This window comes from Rattus norvegicus, chromosome 1 (assembly GCF_036323735.1).
Source record: "Rattus norvegicus strain BN/NHsdMcwi chromosome 1, GRCr8, whole genome shotgun sequence".
NCBI classification, from domain to species: domain Eukaryota; kingdom Metazoa; phylum Chordata; class Mammalia; order Rodentia; family Muridae; genus Rattus; species Rattus norvegicus.
This window is the reverse complement of record NC_086019.1, coordinates 230,645,666-230,660,385: the sequence shown is the minus strand read 5'-3', so window position 1 is coordinate 230,660,385 and position 14,720 is coordinate 230,645,666. Positions and strand designations below refer to the sequence as shown.

Genomic DNA, 14,720 nt, shown 5'->3' with positions numbered 1-14,720 from the left:
GTATCTCTCCCTAGTCCACACCATTGCATGGGAGCTGAGTGGGAGGACCAGCTCCCCCACATTCTTATCTGCCCAGTTCACTGGAAATTCATTAAATGTTTTGGGTTAGGGAGGAGGGGAAGCTGCTCTCCTGAGTACTCCAGCTAGGGGATGGGTCAGCAATCCTGCTCTCTTGCTCCTAGGGCTAACTCTCCCACAATGGCCAGGTGACAGGTTGGGCCAGTTCTGCACTGCCCTCAGACATCAACATTTCCCAGGCCTGGCTATTGGTGGTAACAGACCCCTGCTACTACAGGGCAATGACCCAGATGTGGTCCCCTGTAGTAGTGCAGGCCAGACCCCGCCATGGTCCCAGATGGCATCACCAACTACTCACATCAGGCTGTTCCTCACTACCCTCGAGACTGTAGTTCTCCCTCTCTTCTTTGTGCACACATCCTTCTGCTTCCCTTTCTCTTCCGTCTCTCCATCACTTACTTGCTTGTTCTTCTTTGTGTGCCCAGGTTTCTCTGAGTGTCTGGGGTCACCTCAGGAGTGGTCTCCAGAGTGCATTATGGTGCTGGGCAGGGTCATCTTGGGTCATGGTCTGCCCCCTTCCCTGCCACCTACTGATACATGTGACACAGCAGCCACACCTGTGATGCCTCTAAGGATAGGTCATTTCTCTTGGTGACTGTCATTTGTCTTCTCGTGGAATATTGGGGGACACCTCCGCTGCAGTAGAAATTGATAAGTTACATCTCTATCTCAAAAGGAAAGTCTGGCTTTAAGGTATTTTCAGCTCCAAATTTAAAGGTCCTAAGTCAGTTTTGTGTCCCTGGACCAAATGTCTGTATGGGATTATCTTGTTTGTCTGTTTTTTGTTAATTAATTTATTTATTCACTTTACATCTTGATCACAGCCCCCTTCCCTCCTCTCTTTCCAGTCTCATTCTTACAAATTTCTCCCCCTAATAGTCCTACCCATTAGAGAAGAAGAAGCCTCCCTTGGTTACCACCCCACCATGGAACATCCAGTTACGGTAATCCTAAGCACCTCCTTTCACACTGAGATCCAACCAGGCAGTACTGTTTGGGGCAGGGGATCCAAATGGCAGGCAACAGAGTTGGAGACAGCCCCTGCTCCAGTTTTTATGGGACTCACATAAAGACCAGGCTTCACATTTGTTACAAATGGGGGGGGGTTGGTCCTACCGGCTCTTTGGTTGGTGTTTCTGTCTCTGTGAACCCTTATGGGCCCAGGTTAGTTGACTCTGTAGGTCTTCTTGTGGTGCCGTTGACCTCTTGCTCAATTCCACCTCCCATTCTTTCACAAGACTCCCTGAGCTCCTCCTGATGTTTGGCTGTGGGTCTCTGCATCTGTTTCCTCCAGCTACAGGAAGAATCCTCTCAGAAGACAGTTCCTGTTTACAATCATAGCAGAGTACATGGCTCTCTCAAAAGGGATGGGTCTCAAATTGGGACAGTCATTGTTTGACCATTCCCTCAGTCTCTCCTCCATCTTTATCCCTGTGAATCTTGTCCTCTCCCATTTCCACACACCTGATCATTTTTTTTTAAACTAAAATCAAATTGAAACTTGGTGCCTCTCCAGTTGCCATAGAGACGTGTACACAGGAGAAAGAAGACATGATGGACTTGAGATCCCACAGACAGCTACCGTTCTGGAGAAGGATTCCATAGTCCATGCATTTAGTTTTATAGCAAATGCTTAGAACAAAACACATTCGTATTCTGAGAATTTTTCCACATTTAGAGTTTCTTTTACTTTAAAATTCTCCTCTCCTGCTAAACTGTACTTCAGAAGTATTGATTAAAACAAAACAAAAAAATTACCTTAGATGTAATGAGCAGAAAAAAAAGAAATCTTGTACATAGCTTAGGTAGAAAACATTTTTCTGGTGCTTTGAAAAAGTATGATTAAAGTTGAATATTGTGATATTGTTTTTGATAGACATTAATTTTCCTTTGCTCTGTTTCTTTCATCTCATTTTGAAATACAATTATGTTTTAATTGTTATTAGTCACACTTTATACTTTCTCTTTTGATTTAATCGCTGATGCATTGACAAAGATAATTGACAGGCAGGAAAGCCATATGCTTCTTTGGTAAAATATTAGCTCTCTAATCAGATTATTAAGTCTTCAGTAAAATGGAAGAATTAATATATCACTGTTTCTCCCTAAGTAAATCTTAGTGCAAATAATTTAGTCTTCTTACACAGAAAGTATTGGGAAGATCACTTTGAAATTAAAATGTAAAAGTGAATAACTTGTCACGATGTTCTCAACCCAAACTAGGTGTAGTGGTACAAGCCAGGGATCCTGGCATTCCGAGTCCGGAATCCTGAAAGGCGTGGGCCACCCTGGGCTACATAACAAGACCTTATTTGCAGCAAGCAAATAAGCAAACATACCACCCCTTACCCCAAATAGAACAGCCTCTCTCCTCCACCACAAACAAAAAAGGAAGTCCAAGGCCAAAAGCAACTTTTAAATATTTAGGAAAACTTCGAATCGCCCTTCCAGGAGTTAGGAGTGTTAAAGTGAACTTCAAAAATCAAACCCCTTTCACAAACACGTCGTCCTTCTTAGAGGAAGAGCTTTTATGTGGCTGTCACTTATTGTATTACACGGGGGTTGGGACTATAGCTTGGTGGTAGAATGCTTTCCTAACATGTGCAAAGCTCTGGGTTTTCATTGTAGCATGGAAAAAAAAGGTCAAAAGCCAAAATATATTTATTGCTATGCGTGTCACAGGCACTCTGCTGGTTTAGGGACCAGGCTCAAGGTGCCTGCCCTTAGGATGCCAATTATTGTTACTATGAGGCAGCTGTGGGTGGGCTAAGGAAACAGCTGCAATGCTGAGGACCTGCGGTACAGGCTAACATAAGGAGTGTGTCCTGGTTATCAGACGGGGATCAGAGTCCAAAGCCCAGTCACTGATCTAGTTCTGTGACTCGGAACAATGAACTGGAACAGACACACAGACAGTCTGATAGGAATGGTTCATTAAGAAAGGGAAATGGTTCTCTTGAGGGAGGAAGCCGGGAAGACAGATGCTCAAGAGCCCAGGGCCATATGAGCTCTTGTGCTGTATGGGTCATTTCTATGTCATCTGCCCTCTATCTGTGTACTGGGGGCTTTTCTACTTCATGCTTTGTTATGTAGCCCAGGTGGGGAAGGGTTGGAAGGGTTTCTATCTATGCCTGTTGGCCTTTTCATATGCTAGACTCACTATCTCTCTCTCCATATGCCTACTTTGCTGTCACATTGAGAGCATCTAGAAGCTTGTATCTGATCCCTGCTAGATGAGATGAAGTTTCTCAGAAGAGATCATCTTTCCCTACCATCCATAGAAGAATGAATGTGTGGTATGTTAGTTCTCAATCTAGGCCGGTAATACTTGTTCTTCAACATTTGGCTGTGGGCGCAAGTTATGAATGGTATCATGTGTTTTGTAAGACTTAGGACTCTTTTTTTTTTTTTTTTTGGTTCTTTTTTTCGGAGCTGGGGACCGAACCCAGGGCCTTGCGCTTCCTAGGCAAGCGCTCTGCCACTGAGCCAAATCCCCAACCCCAAGACTTAGGACTCTTGGTCCTAGGGATGGCTATGGCATCTTAATATGTATCCATCTATGCAATGCCTCATATCTCTGAACCTACAGCCTGATGGGTAGAGATACCACAGCTAATGTGCATGTAGATCTAACATACTGAGGTTCACAAGTTTTCATATGGCCATTCGCAGAGTAAGAAGAGTAGCATTGTTAATCAATCCAGTAATTCATCCAACCACGACCCAGCAGTTCCCCTCTCCTTGTGGTGTAAGAATCTTTCACTTGTAAAACTCCATGGCCCCTGGTTTCCTTGTATGGATGCATGACATAAAACAGCCAATGGGCCCACTGCAGGCTTTCTCCTAGAGGGTAAGATGTTATGGCCTTACAAGACCTTGAGAAAGTTGTTGAAATTTGGGGAAGCTAGGAGGATGGCTCAGAAGATGGAGATCTAGCTGAGAAAAAAACAGGAGTCCTGGCTTTAGGGAGAGATCCTGCCTCAAAGGAAAAGGTGGAAAACAAAAAAGACACCCATTGTTCTTCTGGCCCATGTGCACATGTGTACCCACACAGCTGGATACTCAAGTGTGTCTTGAGCACACACACACACACACACACACACACACACACACACACACACATATTAAAAGAAAAAAGGAAAAAATTGTCTGGAGGGTGTAATTGGTAGAGCGCCTGCCTAGCATGCACAAAGGCCTGGGTTCGATACACAGAAAGGAACAAAACTATGTATAGTGAGTGTCACATGGCAGAACTCTGGAGCTAGAGGAAGGATGGGGTCAAGCATTTAAAATCATTAGTCTACATGGATGGCTTCATTAGTCTACATGGATGGCTTCAGGTAGTTGGTTTTTTTCTATGTTTAACAATCCTTTCAGAAGTAGAAGAGTTGTGGGGAGCTACCTGTTGGGCCCTACCTTGGGTAGCCTGCTGTAGCAAGAAGTTGTTTACACCCTTGGCAGCTGCTCTTGGCCCTTGATTTGGGGCCAGGACTTTCCATGACACCCTTCCTCCCCACCGAGCCTTCCAGCTTGTTGTTAAGACGTTGATTATGCCCCCTGATTGGGGCTTTCCACCACACAGACTTTTCCTGTTTTCCTGGTTGGGGATTTTCACCTGCCTTGTTGTTTTTCCATGACTTTTGCCTTGGGTATATAAGGAGATCTCAGTAACGCCTTGGTGGCACTCTCTGAAAACAGGTGACCCGTGTATGTGTTTTCTTTCAATCCTGCAGACCTACGCCCAATATTCATGCACAGGTGCCATCGGCTACCTTTGGTTAGTATGTACTTATCTTAAACTCAGAGTGGTGACCTCAGCTTCATTTGCTGGCTTATTGTGCTGGTTAGTTTTATGTCAACTCAACACAGCTAGAATCATCTGAAAGGAGAGAACCTCAGTTTGGAATGGCTCCATAAGATCCAGCTATAGGTCGTTTTCTTAGTGATGATGGGGGAGGGTCCAGCTCATTGTGGGTGGTGCCATCTGTGAACTGGTGGTTTAATAAGAAAGCAGGCTGAACAAACCAGGAGGAGCAAGCCAGTAACCACACCCCTCCATGGCCTCTGCATCAGCTCCTGCTTCTAGGTTCCTGTCCTGCTTGAGTTCCTGTCCTGACTTCCTTCAGTGATGGACTACTATGATGTGGAAGTGTAAACCACATAAACTCTTTACTTCCCAAATTATTTTTGGTTATGGTTTCATCATAGCAATAGAAACTACCTATAGGGGCCCCCTCCTCACTGTGACAGTTCTTACCAGTGCTTCTCCACAAAGAAGGTGCACATGACATGGCATATTGTGTCTGTATCAGACACAGATTTGAAGTGTCTCACCTATTTTTTTTCTTTTTTCTTTTTTTTTTTTTTGGTTCTTTTTTTCGGAGCTGGGGACCGAACCCAGGGCCTTGCGCTTCCTAGGTAAGCGCTCTACCACTGAGCTAAATCCCCAGCCCCAGTGTCTCACCTATTAAACTATGTGGGGCTGATCATGTCCTGAAGGATAAATTTTGCTTCCTGAAAACTGTCCTTGTCTCTTCCTTAGTAATCATTTGCTTAGACTGTTTGTCTAAATGCATAGGCACAGAACTATGGAAATGTTGTCTTTAAGACTTTTATTTTAAAGAATATATTATATGCACATGTGCACACGCGTGCGCAGGCACACACACACACACACACACACACACACACACAAACACATGCACATGTACTCCTATCCTACATGTATATGGACTGTCCTTGAACTCCTTACGTAGCTGAGAATGATCTTATATTCCAAGTCTTCTTGCCTCCATGTCCTGAGTTGTGGAATTATAGATGCACATCCCACAGTTTTGTGCAGTGATGAGGACTGAACCCAGATTCTTGTGCATATCAGGCAAGTACTTTACTGTCTGAGCTATATCCCACTCCCTAAACTGATATATTAAATTGTAAGTCCTATCCTTTAAAATACAAAAGTCAGAGTTGCACATCTACCCCCATGACAAACTTCCTCTCTCAGATCCTTCTGCAACCATAAGCCACAAAAATCAAAACAAACAAAAAGCGCTTCTTCCTATATGTTGTCTTCGTCTTGGTGCTTAAGTCGCAACATCAGAAAAGTAATCAATACTCTTCCTGTCTAATCTCTTCCCCCTCAGCCTTGCCTTTCAGACATTCCAAAGCCCTTGGCCTCAAGTCCCAGCAAGCACTAAGTTATTTTCTATACTTATACGATTGCCTTTCACTTCATAGAAATGGAACTGCAAAAACGATTTATTTATTTACTTATTTTTGCAACAAAACTGGATTTGTATTGGTGATGTATAATGTTTCCAAGGTTTGTTTCTTTTTTCTGCCTGATAATATTCTACAGTATGGATATCGTATTGTGCGGGTTCCAACCTCCCTGCTTTTCCCTGACTTTCCCTAGATAGCAACATTTGTGTTTTATTATCAATTTATTTCTTGGTTCTGTTGTTTTTCTAACTTGATGTTTTATTTCAAAATTTCCCACTGTTCTTATTCAGTGGTTAGTATTCCTGGACACTCACTGCCTTAGGTAGATCATATGCATTCTTGTGAGTGGTTTTGTTTTGTTTGTTTAATAGGCTCTCCTTTAGCTCAAACTGACCTTGAACTCACTATGTAGACAAGGATGTTCTGACCCTCCTATCTCTGCTTCCCAAGTGCTAGGATTATAGATGTGCACTGCTGTATTTAGCTAACAAGTGCTGTTTTTACTGCCTGCATTTCCAAGGAGTTTGGCAATTTAAGCTTATATTGATCTTTGACTCAAGTAGTTTGATAAACTGTTTATATCCAGAGCTTTCAAAATATTAGTTAATTCTAGTTCTATCCCCTGTTATCCAGTACCTAGAGAATATAATGTAGTTTCAAAAATAGGGAAATATAGCTTCCTAATTGTCAGAAATATGTACTTGAATTAAAGCTCTCTGAAAAGTAAGCTGAGAGTAGTTTTAGTTTTCAGCCTGTGTGCAACACAAGCTTACCCACTTGACCAATGAAGGAACCCAAATTCTAATCCTAGGTCACAGGTTTCAGATCTGTTAAGCACTATCTTCTCTCCTCCTTCTAGCTGTGGTGGGTGGTGAGTTCTAAACCGGGAGAACAAACATCTGAGGGCCTTGACTGTTATAATCTGCCATCTCTCTTTCTTCCTCTGTGTAAGGAAGCTTGATGATCCTCCATATTCATGTTTCTACATATTCTATTGTAATTCATAATCAGAAGTCTGGTCTCTTTCTGGTCTCACAGGGCACATGGTTTGACTCTCTTCTTCCTGTGACTTGCCTCTGCCCTGGACAGCTCTCTGCCCTACCCCACCTGCGCTTGGGGGTTAGGGCGAGTTGGTGCAGAGTCAATGACACAGACTCCTGGAGCAGGTGACAAATGCTGCAGCAAGCTCATCTGAGCACTGCTGTGGGCAACTTTAATACCCTCCGCCCATGCCCCCATTGGTTCCAAGAAAGTATCTATTCTACACAGCAAAACTGTTTGCACCAGCACTCCTTGTCCTCTCAGGCAGTCCTCAATTAGGTCCTCCTCCAGGAGATGTTTCTGCAGCTGCACGGCCCCCAGCATTTACGTAGAGGCAGCCCTGCCATTCCTGCTACAGCTGTCCTAGTTTCTCACCTTTCTTGTCCAGCTTACAGTCAAAGCTTTGTGCTTTAGACTTTTGTAAGACTATGCCTCTCCCACTTGTGCTTCAGATTCCTTTGTTAGTTTAGGTTGGGACTTAAGTTGATAACAAACAGCACCCCCTCCCCCAATCTCGGTGGCTTATCATATAAACATTTATTTCCGGCTGTCATAATAGCCTTCGTGTTTGCTGGATGTGGGATGAACCACTGCCCCCTCTGAGACCAGTTCCTTGTTGGGGTTTAACCGTCTCCTCTAACATGCACGGTGAAGTTTAAGTGCTAATGAGATGGTAATGGAAAGTAGGTCAGGAGGCCCCACCGCTTGAATATATTGATGTTATTATCTTGACAGTGTCTCTTATAAAGAAGGCACTCTCCTTTGTGGCATTGTTGTGGAAAATATCTCCATCAGGGGCTTCTCTCCCACCTTTGATTATTCAATTCCCATAGGACCTTTCTTTAATTTATAATAAGTCTTTATCAGCCTTTAAAGTTGGGTGGATACTCTTATCAATAAAAGAACTTCTGGGGAATCACCATCCCTGACCTGTACGACAGAGCAATAGTGATAAAAACTGCATGGTATAGGTACAGAGACAGGTCGATCAATGGAATAGAATTGGAGACTCAGAAATAAAACCACACACCCATGGACTCTTGATCTTTGACAAAGAAGCCAAAACCATACAAAGGAAAAAGAATGCATCTTCAATAAATGGGGCTGGTCTAACTGTCAGTCTCTATGTAGAAAAATGAAAATAGATCCATATTTATCACCTTGCACAAAGCTCAAGTCCACATGTATCAAGGACCTCAACATAAAACCAGATAAAATCAAATAGAAGAGAAAGTGGGAAAGAGCCTTGAACTCATTGACACAGGGGAAAATTTCCTAAACAGAACTCCAGTGATTCATGCTCTAAGATCAAGAATTGATAAATGGGACTTCATGAAACTGAAACACTTCTGTAAGGCAAAAAGGCATGGTTAATAGGACAAATTGGCAACATCTAGAATGGGAAAAAAAATCTTCACTAACCCCACCTCAGATATAGGGCTAATATCCAAAATATATAAAGAACTTAAGAAGCTAAAAAAAAAAAACCAAATCACCCAATTAAAAAATGGTATACAGAGCTAAACAGAATTCTCACCAGAGAAATCTCCAATGGCTGAGAAGCACTTAAATGTTTAAAGTCCTTAGTCATCAGGGAAATGGGACTCAAAACAACCCTGAGATTCCACCTCACACCAAGCAGAATGGCTAAGATCAAAAACTCAGGAGACAGCAGATGCTGGTGAGGATGTGGAGAAAGAGGAACACTCCTCCATTGCTGGTGGGATTGCAAACTGGTAGAACCACTCTGGAAATCAGTCTGGAGGTTCCTCAGAAAATTGAAAATAGACCGACCTAAAGACCCAACATACTACTCTTGGGTACATTCCCAAAAGATGCCCCACCATACCAGAAGGGCATGTGTTCCACAATGTTCATAGTGGCCTCATTTGTAATAGCCAGAAGCTGGAAACAACCCAGATATCCCACAACAGAAGAATGAATACAGAAAATGTGGTTCGTTTACATAATGGAGTACTACTTAGATATTAAGGATATCTTTTGCAGGCAAATGGATGGAACTAGAAAATATCCTGAGTGAGATAACCCAGACCCAAAAGGACATACATGGTGTGTACTCACTAATAAGTGGATATTAGCCCCAAACTACAGAATACCTAGGATATAACCCACAGAACGTAAGAATGTTAACAAGCAGAAGGCCAAGTGAGGATGCTTCGATACCACTTAGTAGGGGGGAGAAAATAATCACAGGAAGCAAAGGGAAGGAGGGATTTGGACAGGAGAGAGGAGGGGGAGGAGAAAAGGGGAACAAGATCAGGTATGGGGAGAGACAGGAGAGAGTCCCCAGTAGAATGAATGGAAATGTGCAGCCTCAGGGGGTGGAAGGTGGGGGACCATCTAGAAAGTACTAGAGACCTGGAAAAGGAGAGACCCTTGGGACTCAGTGGGGGTGACCTTACATGAAATGCCCTACAGTGGGGAGAGGGAACTCGAAGAGTCCACTCCAGTAGATAGATAGGGCTTCCAGAGGAGGGACGGTGTTACCAACCCACAGTCAAAATTTTTGACCCACACGTGTTCCTGTCTAAAAGAACTGCAGGGACAAAAATGGAGAAGAGACTGAGGGAAAGGAGGTCCAGTGACCAGACCAACTGGGGATCTACCTCATGGGGAGACACCAAGACCTGACACTATTACTGATGCTCTGGTGTGCTTACGTTTTCTGAGAGGCCCGACCAGCAACTGACTGAGACAGAAGCAGATACTTAAACCCAACTACTGGACTGAAGTCGAACACCCTATGGTTGAATTAGGGAAAGGTGGAAGAAGCAGAAAAGGAGGGAGACCCCATAGGAAGACCAGCAGTCTCAACTAACCCAGACCCTGGGGAACTCCCAACCAGACAGAATACAGGAGCTGGTCTAAGGAGCCCAACCCACATATAGCAGAGGACTGAGGGGTCTGGCCTCAGTGAGAGATGTGTCTAATCTTAGACTTGAGGCCTCAGGGATGGGGGAGGCCTGGAGGTGAGGAAGCATCCTTTCAGAGATGGTTTGGGGGGGAGGAGGAACAGGTTGAGGAACGGGAGGGGGAATGGGAAGGGGCAATAGCTGGATTGTAAACAAACAAAACAAAAATAAAAAACAAACAAAACACTGGGCAGATATCTATTCTTCATGCTATTAGAATCTGCTTTCCTCTCCTTAACCCCAAGATTCTCAATCCATGGCATCATCTTCCCTCCCCACATTTTTCTCTCTTCTCTTGGTCTCCTCAAGCCCAGGAATCCCAAGCCCTGAATATCTCAATTCAGTTCAGCTAAAGGCTGTAGGCATCTTTATTCACCAGTGAGGAATAAATTGAGGGCAAGGTCAGATAGTGTTATTTGGGTCTACATGCAGACTCTCTTGTCTCAGGGCAATCAGGCCTTAGGAGCCAATATTTAGCATTACCATACAGGCAGCATCAGACCAACCCACTACACAGCCCCCTCCCCATATGATGCCATCCTCATGCTATGGCATAACAAGAAATCCTTCATTTCACCTTACCCCCTCAACCATGTAATTTCTGCTCATTGTTTGTTATTGACCCGATCTATTCAAATACTACTACCAAGTGCAGGGACTTGGGCGTCATCTTAGTTCATTTATTTTATTGTATATGCTAATTACGTATAATGGTGGGTTTCACTGTGGAACTTTCCTAGATACATGTGATGGATTTCTACCATATCCTCCCCCATCACCCTCTCCTATGCCCCCCCCCTACTCCTGTTGGTCCTCTTCTTCCCTCCCCCTAGACCCTCTTCCACTTCCATAACCCAGTGAGTTTCATCAGGGTTGCTTACAGAGTCCTGGGTGAAAGATTATTACAGGAGCATTAAGTGGCCAGTGATACTCGGTAGCGGTGGAGCCTCTTGAGCCCCCTCCCAGCCCCAGTTACCATGATCTTGGGTATAGGTTCAGGAGGTGGGGAGCTCAGGGGCTTTTCTCTCTGCCACATGGACAGATCCAGTCTTACATGGGTCTCATGCTTGTATCTCAGATGTTGTGCGATCAAGAATCAACAGTGATGTTACATTCCAAAGTGTCCTCCACTCCTCCATCCCGCTCTCACATTCTTTCCACCCCACCTTCTGTGACATTTTCTGAGCCTTGGGGTGGGTGATAAAGAAACCCCATTCATGGCTACACATTCAGCTGTCTCTGATTTTCCCACATTAACCAGTTAGATGTCTCTTCAGTTGCCACCAAAGGCCATGGGGTTCTGATCTCCTGTATTCCCAGGAAAGAATGAGAGACTAGCGAGCAGATATATAGCAGGCTGACTGCCTTGTCCACCTCCATAGGTGGACTCTGGGGTAGTCTAGCATCTCTTAACCCTTATCACCCATGCTGAAGAGCAGTGCTAGGAAACACCAAGGGTGGGTTTGATTCAAAGGTTCTTCGAATCTTTCCATAGGCTTATAAAAAAATACTGACCTGTATATTCAGCTCTTAAGAATTACTAGTATGTGAGACAAATTTTAAGAGTCTTTTATCTCAGGGTTGGGGATTTGGCTCAGTGGTAGAGCGCTTACCTAGGAAGCGCAAGGTCCTGGGTTCGGTCCCCAGCCCCGGAAAAAAAATAAAATTAAAAAAAAAGAGTCTTCTATCTCGCATTTTTCAATGTTTATAGTGAAAGAGTCCATGGGCACAACCATAGGTGCTGCCTGTGTCCTGGACTACTCGCCACGTGACCCTACCTGCCCTTGGAGATTGGAGGTGAGGTGGTGCAGAGTCAAAGACAGAGACTGAGAAACACCACAGCAAGCTCATCTGAACACTGCTGCAAGATCCTTTAATACCTTCCACCTGAGACCCATTGGTCCCAAGAAAGTTTATCTCTTCTAAACAGCAGTTTCCAATTGGGTGGCATTGTCTGGGCCAACAATCTTTGGTCTCTCAGGCAGTCCTCAATTAGGTCCTCCTGAAGGAGATGCTTTTGCAGCTGCATGTGTCCCAGATGTTTACATAGAAGTGGTCCCGCCATTCCTGCTACACATAGGAAGCATGATCTGATCCATCCAGTACTCTGAAGGTTCTCACCTGTGAGTCCTCTCATCAATGAGACCTGGTCTAAGACAGGGTTACCATCACTATGACAAAGCACCATGACAGACAGAAAAGGTTGGGAAGGAAAGGGCTTATTTGTCTTAGACTTCTACATTGTTACCAATTACTGAAGGAAGTCAAGACAGGAACTCAAACAGGGCAGGAACCGGAGGCAGGAGCTGATGCAGATACCACAGGGGTTGCTGCTTTCTGTCTTGTACCCTATGACTTGCTTGCCTTTTTGTAGAGAACCCAGAACCACCAGCTCAGAGATGGCCTCACCCATACTGGAAACACCCTACAACCCCGTCTCACCTATGTCACTCACTAATTAAGAAAATACCCTACAGGCTTGTCTGCAGCCTGATCTTGCGGAGACAGCTCTCAGTTGAGGTTCTCTCCTCTCAGCTGACTGCACTTGGTCTAAATGAACAGACACAGGCAGCCTGCATAGAGCCTTCTCTGCCTGTTTCCTACTTGTTCTCAGTCTTCACTGGGTCCTGGTTACTTTTTGGTTGCCCAAACACTTATAATCTGGGGCTTAGAGTTCCTGCTTCTGCCCAGACTTTAGCTTCACTGCTAACCATCCTCCCCCTCCCCTTTTGTTTTTGAATGATTTCTCATAGGAAAAGGGGAAAATGTGTACTTTTTAGCTATGTTTATGATGAAACTTTTAACTTAGATCCTATTTACAAAGAAAATCCCGTTTGTTTTGATTTTAAGTTTCTAATGTGTTGGAGAATCTAGCTGGCTCTCCAGGGTAAATTTCTTTTTAAGGTCTTAGATAGTGGAGGATTAGAGATAAAACAAATTGCTCTGAAACCAAATAACCTTGTGTTATCTATTCAATGTGCACAGCATGTGGAATCACAGAAACACACACTAAAACAGACATTAAACTCTCTTAGAATGGCCTCCTGATATTTTTAGAATGATATTGAGAGTAGAAAGAGGAAGCCTAAGGAAGCAGATGTGCTATTTGCTCGTTTGCACCATGAAGGGCAAGGAATTTCCACACCAGCTAACACTCGCCAGACCAGTGGTTCTCAACCTTCCTAACGCTAGGACCCTTTAATTCAGTTCCTCATGCTGTGCTGATCCCCAGCCACAAAATTATTCCTGTTGCTATTTCATAACTGTAATTTTGCTACTGTTATGAATTGTAGTGTAAATATATCTGATTGCTGGATATGTGTTATGCAACCCCTGTGAAAGGGTCTGTCAGCCTCCATAGTGGTCGCAAACCACAGGTTGAGACTTGCCGACCTAGGTGTCCTTTGTACTAAAGTGAACCAAAGTGGCTGTATCATTTCTGTGTAAAGACTTTCTGACTTTCTCTTTCTCCAGTACCTTTCTTCCAACGACTCCCAGGACACCTCTCCCCCTCTTTTTAAAAATCGTGGTCTCTTGCTACACAGCCACAGCTGACCTTGAATTCACGATTCTCCTGTTTCTGCCTTTCAAATGCTAGGATTACAGGCCTACTGTACATACCAGGCTAGGAGACCCCGAGAAGTGTAATAGAATGTGAAGGTTATTAAGGTCTAGTTTTCTCCATGCGAGCAGGGTGGTTGTCATTGCTTCCACAGGATGTCGAATCATAAAGAATGTCCCAGGTGGTGTAATCACTTGTACTGTCACCTTGCCTGATGTGTGTTTCGTCAGTGACTCATGTGTTTGGCAGTCAATCAGACTGACATTTCCTTAACTGTTTATGCCTCCAACTACTGTATTCGTTTTTTTCCCCCTCACAATATTTTCTATGGGGTTTTCATTTTGGGAGATTTTTTTTATGTAGAAAATGTATAATGGTGAAAATTCTCGATTTGCATGCCACTCAGTGAAGAAAATATACTACACACATCTGCATCAGGTAGTTTTCTCTAGAGCTCAGCTCAGGGTGCAAATTCTAGGATCATGGTACAGATGTGCAACTTGTACACAACATGGGATACACTGACAGTCTGTGCTCCCCACTCTAAGAAGTCGGGATTCCTCCCAAGAACGTAACATTTCTGTTACACTGACTCAAGTATGTCTAAACGTCCCTGTTGGTTTAATATATGAGCCACTAAATAATACTAGCTCGGTGTGTTAATCTTTTTGCCCGTGAAATCTTTAAAAGGATCATCAAATCTCTCTTTGCAGCACTTGCTTGTACTGGTTTTGAGTTTCTAATGTGTCAGGGAATATAGCCGACTCTCCAGGGTAATTTTCTTTTAGATCGCCGAGGATTGTGAAACTTAATAGAAAAGCTATCTCTCTTCTTATTTGCCCTACATTTACATCAGAAAATACAATAGCTGACAGCATAGCTGT

General features: G+C 43.8%; 2 protein-coding genes and 1 pseudogene across 8 annotated transcripts in view; 1 reads left to right on the top strand and 2 right to left on the bottom strand.

Annotated features, from left to right (window-relative positions):
* LOC120100003 (40S ribosomal protein S12-like) overlaps nucleotides 1-14,720 on the bottom strand; it is a 673,396-nt gene that overhangs the window by 16,508 nt on the left and 642,168 nt on the right. The gene's annotated exons all lie outside the window — the stretch shown is intronic.
* Nucleotides 1-14,720, top strand: part of Cfap95 (cilia and flagella associated protein 95) — a 111,151-nt gene that overhangs the window by 9,094 nt on the left and 87,337 nt on the right. The window lies entirely within an intron of this gene.
* On the bottom strand, nucleotides 556-657 carry LOC120100460 (small nucleolar RNA SNORA17; annotated as a pseudogene).